General features: G+C 45.9%; 1 long non-coding RNA gene across 1 annotated transcript; it reads right to left on the bottom strand.

Moving 5' to 3' along the window:
• Window positions 1-5,230: 5,230 nt before the first annotated feature.
• Window positions 5,231-6,663, bottom strand: LOC120974516 (uncharacterized). Its single transcript, XR_005769896.2, has 3 exons — window positions 6,534-6,663; window positions 6,202-6,459; window positions 5,231-5,418 (listed from the first exon to the last, which is right to left on the bottom strand). It is a non-coding gene; the product is annotated as an uncharacterized lncRNA (long non-coding RNA).
• Between the last annotated feature and the right edge of the window lie 1,056 nt (window positions 6,664-7,719).

The following is a 7,719-nucleotide window of genomic DNA, read 5'->3' as shown; positions in this document are numbered from 1 at the left end:
ACGAGATGTACAAGGAACGATAATGATCAAATACGATAATGCTCCGGTTGGAAAATGGAAGGGGTACTATATGGACTTGGCAAAATGAAAGCACTTGGATGAGACTCCGGTTGGAAGAGGAATGATAGACATCAACACTCCGGTTAAAACAAGATAAAGAAGGAATGAGAATGGTATAATTTGGGCAGCACTCCGCCTGTAAATGGAAGGAATTGAACATGATCTTGACAAGATGAGAGGATACTCGATGAAATTAACAACACATTGCCTCCGATACTAATGAAAGAATGGCACAAGGGAAAAGAAAGATTTCAGACCGCACTCCGGTTGAGGAAGAAGACGAAACTTGATAAGATGAGAAAACTCGAATAGATGACACAACACTCCGGTTAAAAGGAAAAGCACGAAAAGAACACGATGCTCACAATCCGAGATGATGAGTGAAAAGAGCAACGTCACAACGCCTCCAGAACGAAAGAATTGAAGCTAGACCGTCGGAATAAGAGAACGGAGAAGGAAATGACAACTTCCACCACAATTGAATTAGGGAAACGTCCTTCCAAGAAGGTTTGGACGGGGTTGTTGGAAAACCAACAATGAAAAGAATAAGCTTGTAGTGGGCTTATGGAAAACATCTCAAAACTTGAGGTGAAATTCTGGCACTAACGAAAACAATTGCTTGCTTGAGATCAACGAAGAGATGAAATCTTCTCTCGTCTCGAGGATAGGAGAAAACTTGGATCATTGATAAGCACCATAATAGCAGCATTCCTTAGGGAAGGCTTAAGGTGAAACATGACACAAGATAAAACCAACGAAGAGATTGGTGGATTTAAAATATCTCATTCTTGACCACATGTGAATCATGAAACGCGAACTCAAACTATCAAGAATGTCATAACACCACCTCAAATGATAAGGTAGAACGAATTGCACTTTAGAATGCAAGATGCAGAATGCTTGAACTCCTCAAGACAAACATGTGTAAAGCACCATGTTTATTAAAGAGTATATAACTTCAAGAGAAATCTTGAAGAACAATTGAAGAATGAAAAGAATCCTTGACGAACCACCATGTAGAGCCTCCATGAAAAACTCTGGTAAAGAAAAGATTATAAAAGAAAGAGAAGTTGAGAACACAAGGTGAAGCCTTGCGATGATTTAGATGGAGCTTTGAAATGATATAATTGAAACAACTTGGAGCTCCAGAAAGAAAAGATGAACAACTTGGAGCCGAAAATTTGATATCATGAACGAAATCCAAAAGAAAGGATTAAACACTTGGAGGAAACAAGAATAAGATTACATTACGCGTATCCTTCACCAATTTAGATTGATGACAAGCAACGGATTTGGCATACTACTTATTCTCGTAGAAAGGATTAAGATAGATATGGTGCAAACTTGGGAAGGTCTTCATCGAACCACCGGTAGGATTGAAACAACGAATAAATTGATATGATAATGAAGGAAGAGAAATCTTGAATGAACCACCGTAAGAATTGGAAATGAAAGTAGCAAAGGCACAATTCACCGGGAAGAAATGGAAAACGAAAGAAGATACTTGAGGGGATTTAGATACAAGTGAACGAATAGATGACGAGCTGAATAGAGAATACTTGGACGATGCACCGGAATAATATGGAGATGACCGAAGAGACATCAATTTAGAATAATTGGAGAACGAAGCTGAAAAACTTAGAACGAAGAAATCTTCTGAAAAGATGGCCTTTGGAGAATCAAACTGAAAAGACTCATGAAATGCTCCGGATGCATGAGAAGAATTCTCACAATCGAAAACAATTATGAGAGGGTGGCATCAAGCTAGAACCATGAATCTTCAAGAGAACGGACCCAGATTTAGGAGAAATCCTTCTTCGGTCTTCAAATGTTGAGAATGATGATGAGAAACACCACCATGAATTGTTGAGATACTCCGGGATGAAAATTAGAAAGGTTGAATCAACGATGAAAAGAATTTGAAAGATCTTGGAGAAAGACAATTGACTGATGATAATTCATTCTTACGTCAAACTTTGCAATGAATTTGAGAATAACTCCAGAAAAATTAGAAGAGTCAGGTAAGATCCTGGGAAAATACCTGTGGGTTAGGGCCCACTCAAGAGAAACACCGCTGAAATGATTTAAAAGAGAGATTGCGCTAGTTGAATTAAATGGCTTGAATGAGATAGCATCCTCAAAAGAACTTGAGTGAATTGAGAATGGGAACTTGAATCCTCTGGGATAACTTCAGCACTCCGGAACAATTGAATAGCAAACGGGAAATGATTAAGAGATGAACCAACATAGGAAAACACTTGAAACGAGGAAGGGAATATGATCAACACCGAAAGCTTGAATTGGGTCCACCGGAGAAGAAACACCAACGAAGGATGATGAACTTGAAACTGTTGAGCATCTTCATGGGAACTCACCGGATAAGAACATTGACGGAAAAGAATGGAGAAACTTCACCTCCATAAGATGGATACATGATTAAGAAATCTGAGTCATTGAAGAAAAAGGGTGGGAGGGCGGGAAAAACAAAGGCAACTTGGGGCAGATGGAATAAACACCGTTGAGAAAGAACTGAGGGGTGATCTAGCGAATGTTGAAATGATCGGATCCACTTGAAGAGAAGCACACCGGTTGAAAAGAATTGAAAAGACCACCTTGATGATCAAGAAGGATTAGCATCCACATAGAAATATGAGAACACCGTTTAGGGAAAGTCTGGAATCAACACTTGACTTCGAAGCAACTTGTATACCACAAATAAAAACAAAACAAAGGATTGGCTTGCGGAATAAGCCGGAACAAACATATGATAGAGATTTCGTCCGAAGTTTTCGTGGTGGGGCCCACACGGGCTCAATCGTACAGCACCATCATGTACAAGGTTGTGCACATGACATACGAAGCGTCCTCGAGTCGGCAAAGCCATGGACTCTTTAAGACACAACGAGACCACTGTAAAATCAACCGTGGAAAGGCGGACCACTAGACGTCGAACCCCAATCTCATATCATGCGTCTGTCGGAAAGATATCCTAAGGCTACTTGAATTCCCACTTATAAACTCCCGAAACTTTCTGGTTATGCAATCTGGTGTTGGGGATACAGAGGACACAAAATATATCACCCAAACTAACAATACCTAGATCCAGCTGTATCCATCCGTCAACACATAACCAAGAAACCTTCGGAAATCGTTTACCTCAACCTTCGAAAAACATCCGTTATACAAGTTATGGCAATACTCCCGAACTCCCGCCCCAGTACTGGGTGGCGTCGAGGTGATCTCACCAACAACTGCATAAAAGAGATTTCGATGTCGGCGAAACTCAGGTATTCCAGAACTGCAACGATAAAATTGTGACGACAACACCTCGGAGCTCAACTCCCCGGGACACTGCCACAACCCCTAAATGTCAGGAGGCACCAAGAACAATGTTCTCATCACAAAACCATCGGAACGATTCCAAGATACCCGCGTGATCCTAAAATTTTTTTTAGTGAAATTTGAGGAGAGAAAAGTCAAAACTTCTACGTCAGGAGACCTCACCAGAGCGACGAAGGGACTGCGGAGTAAAAAGAATCCTATTCTCCGATATATATAACCCTAAGACTCAAAACATTTTTTTCTAGACTCAACAACGCCAGCGATTCGATCAAGCAGGGGGCTCCTAAGTCGGGGATGGCTCTGATTACCAACTTGTAACGCCCATGATGCGGCTATATCTCCCACGTGTCGAGGCACGACTTAGAGGCATAACCGCATTGTGGTTTTGTCGCAAGAAGGGTCATCTTCACACAATCCCATGTAATGAACAAGAATGGGATAAAGAGTTGGCTTACAATCGCCACTTCACACAATACATAAAAACATACATCATTCAGAGATACACACATAGGTCCGACTACGGAACCAAAAGAAAAGAAGACAACCCAACTGCTAGATCCCTGATCGTCCCAACTGGGCTCCACTACTGATCAATAAGAAAAGAAACAACACAACGGACAAGATCTTCATCGAGCTCCCACTTGAGCTCAGTTGCGTCATCTGCACTGGTCTCATCGGCACCTGCAACTGTTTGCAAGTATCTGTGAGTCACGAGGACTCAGCAATCACACTCCCGCGAGATCAAGACTATTTAAGCTTATAGGAAAGGATGGTGTAAAGAGGAGGAGCTGCAGCAAGCACTAAGCATATATGGTGGCTAACATACGCAAAAGAGAGCGAGAAGAGAAGCAACGGAACGGTCGTGAACTAGCAATGATCAAGAAGTGATCCTGAACACCTACTTACGCCAAAACATAACACAAGAAACCATGTTCACTTCCCGGACTCCGCCGAGAAGAGACCATCACGGCTACACACGCGGTTGATGCGTTTTAATTAAGGTCAAGTGTCAAGTTCTCTACAAGCAGACATTAACAAATTCCCATCTGCCACATAACTGCGGGCACGGCTTTCGAAAGATATAACCCTGCAGGGGTGTCCCAACTTAGCCCATTATAAGCTCTCACGGTCAACGAAGGATAAACCTTCTCCCAGGAAGACCTGATCAGTCTCGGAATCCCGGTTACAAGACATTTCGACAATGGTAAAACAAGACCAGCAAAGCCGCCCGAATGTGCCAACAAATCCCGATAGGAGCTGCACATATCTCGTTCTCAGGGCACACCGGATTGTCCAAGCTTCCGGTAGGCCAGCCCAGAGTTGCCCCTGGTGGCCACCGGCGACTGACGGGTTAGACCAACACTCAGAGGAGCACTGGCCCGGGGGTTTAAAATAAAGATGACCCTTGAGTCTGCAGAACCCAAGGGAAAAAGGCTTAGGTAGGCAAATGGTAAAACCAAGGTTGGGCCTTGCTAGAGGAGTTGTATTCAAAGCGAACTGTCAAGGGGGTCCCATAAATCACCCAACCGCGTAAGGAACGCAAAAATCAAGGAACATAACACCGGTATGACGGAAACTAGGGCGGCAAGAGTGGAACAAAACACCAGGCATAAGGCCGAGCCTTCCACCCTTTACCAAGTATATGGATGCATTAATTAAGATAAGAGATATTATGATATCCCAACATAAATAGAATCCAACATGGAGCAATCTTCATCTTCACCTGCAACTAACACGCTATAAGAGGGGCTAAGCAAAAGCGGTAACATCGCGAAACAACGGTTTGCTAGGAAGGTGACAAAGGTTAGAGATTCATGGCGATTTGGGAGGCTTGAAGAGCAAGTGAATAGGTAACGCGGCATAGCAATAGAGCGAACAACTAGCAAGCAAAGATAGAAGTGATTTCGAGGGTATGGTCATCTTGCCTGAGATCCCGCAAAGAAGAAGAACGAGTCCATGAAGAAGACAAGCGGACGTAGTCGAACGAATCCTCACAACTCCGGAACGAAACCGAAGCTAACGAGAGAAGCAACCCGGAAAGAAACAAACAACATAGTAAACAACCACCACATACACATGACATGATGCAAAAACAAATATGATGCATGACCGGTTTAATGAGGCATGGCATGGCAAAATGCAACAAACAACACTACAAATTAAGTGGAGCTCAATATGCAACGAGTTGCATATTGACGAAACACCACATCAATTATTTAGTTCTCTCTCGTTTATGGACCCAACAATATTAAATGTTTTTAACCATGGCAAGAGGTGAAGCATAAGGAAACTACCTATTTAAGCAAGTTAAATGAGGCCGGAAACAAACAACAACAATTCCGGAAAATCCTCATGTCCATATATTGGGATTGGTACTGTTCTGCCATAAACGCCATTTTAATGTTGTTAAACAGCAAAATAGAGTGCACCATGTTAAACTAGGCATTTTTCCAAGCAAGTTACATATATAGTTTAATTAAATCCGAGTTACGGTTAATTAGTTATGAATTAAATCATTTTAACATGGCATTTATGCAAATTTAAAAAAACAGCATTTTAAACATTTTTAACATGGGTGAAAGTGGCATATTATTAAACTACACAAAATTCTAAGCATTTTACATATTTAGTTTGTTTTAAACCGATGCACGGTTGTGGAGTTATTAAATGCATGAAGTGCAAGGGGTTTTCTGTAAAACAGTAATTCCCTGGATAAATAGTCAAATTCGTCCAGTGGAAAAAAACACAACATGGGCTGAGTTAGCACACTGCTGGGCCAGGGACTGGGCGGTGGCTCACATTGGGCCTGCAGGGACGCGCGGAGCTGGGCTCGCGGGCGAAGGGAGCTGGGCCTGCGCAGCTGTGACCCAGCCAATGCTCGCGGTCAACGGGGACCAGATCGGGCAAAGACTGGCGCTCGAGATGAACTGGAGGGGCGCCGTCCTCGTCAGGAACCGATGAAGACGACGGCGACAGGGACGGCGCCGAGGCAGTGAAGGCGAGCGGATCTGGGCGTCGGGGGTCCATCTCCGGCGATGTTGGCGGCAGCTAGTTCTCCTGGTCAGAGAGAAAACGAGAGGGATGAGAGACAGAGGGGAAGACGAGCAGGAGAAGGACGGGAGGAGGGGCACGTGACGGCGACGAGGCTGACGAAGAAGCTCCGGCTGGTCGAGGGAGGTGGCGCACGGCTGCTGGGCTTGGGCGCTCGGCCTCCTATTCGGTTGCTTCGGCCATGAGGACGAGGAGGCGGACACGCAAGGTGGAGCTCGGGCGCGCGAGAGACCCGGCGAGGACGGAGTAAGGCGGCGGCAATGCGGGACTGCAGGGACGGAGAGGGGCGGCGAACCTCCGGATCTGGCCGGAGATGGCAAGGACGAAGGCGACATGGGGTCTCCTCGGGGCTAGGCCTCTCGGGTGGCCGTGCCTGCTTGAGGTCGTCCAGACCTGCTGCTGGTCCGAGGCGAGCTGAGCAGAGGGGCGCCGGCCTTGGCGTGACGGCTACAGCTCCGCGGCTGTGGGCACGGGGACGAGGAGGTGGGAGGCGGCAGGGAGCTCCTCTCCCTGGCTCGCAACGAGGGGAACGGGGAGGTCTGCATGGGCTGTGGTGGTTGGATGGATCGGGAAGGAGGAGGCTGGTACGTTGGGGACGGATCCCGAGGGGGATTTTTGGAGTGGTTGCGGCCGAATGGGGATGGGACAAGCCTCCTAACTTTTAGGGTTGGACCTCGAGTATAAATAGCAGGGAATTAGGTTAGGGGGTAGTCCCTCCGATTGAAATCAACGGTCGAGAAAAATAGGCTATGGGCGTCCAACAAAGAAAAACGGTGATGTTTTGTAGATGTTAGGGGATGATCCGGACCCAACGGTAACGAAAGTCCGGTTCGGGTTCGGGACAAATTTCGGACGCGCGCGAGGGGGCGAAGCACTGTGCAAAGAGGGGCTCCGGTTTAAGCAAGAGGGAAAACGAAGAACAAGGTTGGTCTCGGAAGGGTAAGTGGAAGCAAGAGGGGCGCGGCAACTACGATCGGATGCATGTTTGAAAAACAATGACGGATGCAAGGCGATGATGCAATGATGAATGCAACACACAAATAAAACACACGGCGCACACGAAAACATGGAAGGCGTCTGGAGCGTCGGTCTCGGGGCGTCACAGCTTGAGTCAGCTTGTCTGACAGTGGGTGAGTCGGCTCCAGACGCGAGGGGCAAAAGCCAGGCATCGGGCTCTCCTCAGCCGGCGACGTGTCTTGGCAGTAAAAGCACGTCAGATTCCAGTCCTTGGGGTGGCTGGGCGGCTCTGCGTAAGGGAAAAGGCAG

Source organism: Aegilops tauschii, chromosome 2, assembly GCF_002575655.3.
Source record: "Aegilops tauschii subsp. strangulata cultivar AL8/78 chromosome 2, Aet v6.0, whole genome shotgun sequence".
Lineage (NCBI taxonomy): Eukaryota > Viridiplantae > Streptophyta > Magnoliopsida > Poales > Poaceae > Aegilops > Aegilops tauschii.
Note: the sequence above shows the minus strand (reverse complement) of the source record. Positions and strands in the feature narration are given on the sequence as shown.